Genomic DNA, 699 nt, shown 5'->3' on the forward strand with positions numbered 1-699 from the left:
TAAATGTGCGGGATTGACGTTGCGTTACAGGCTAAAATGCTTGCGGTATAGCTATACCGACAAGACTCGTAATGGCTGTGTTACTGTTTTTACACTGAAATTGACATTTTTTCAGCTTTAAAACCATAGCGCTCAACTCATAATCTAGCCATTGACATTAGTTAGAAAAAAATCTAGTATTCATTTAAAATGTATAATAAGTGCTTTTGCATTGTCTTGTTATTATGCTATTCTCCTGTGCTTAATGGTCCTAGACCATTGTACTGTGGGCCCCATGTATTATAAGGTGTGTGGCTTCTTAACTTGATATTATCATCCGCTGGCCCATATGCAGCATTACACACTCCTCTGAGTGTGTAATGCCCGCCCCTTCACTCTCGCGACCAATCGTGTGAGAGAAAGGACTGTCAATCACAGAAAGTGAGCAAGCTCTCTGTGATTTGTCTTCGCCACCTCAGAGGTGGCAAAAAGTGTAAGAAACAGTGGTCTAATGACCGCAGCTTCTTACATTGCGGGAAGCAGGCTCGCATGTGCAAAGCTACCCAGCAAGGGCTCTGAAAAAGCTTGCGCTGCTTCATACATGGAGCCCTGTATCTCTTTCTGGCATCAAATGGATGAAAAGGAATTAAAAATATTTTATTTTATAAAACTTTTTACATGTTCAGACCTTACCATACATTACATCTACCATAGACTGTT

This window comes from Bombina bombina, chromosome 9, assembly GCF_027579735.1.
Source record: "Bombina bombina isolate aBomBom1 chromosome 9, aBomBom1.pri, whole genome shotgun sequence".
Lineage (NCBI taxonomy): Eukaryota > Metazoa > Chordata > Amphibia > Anura > Bombinatoridae > Bombina > Bombina bombina.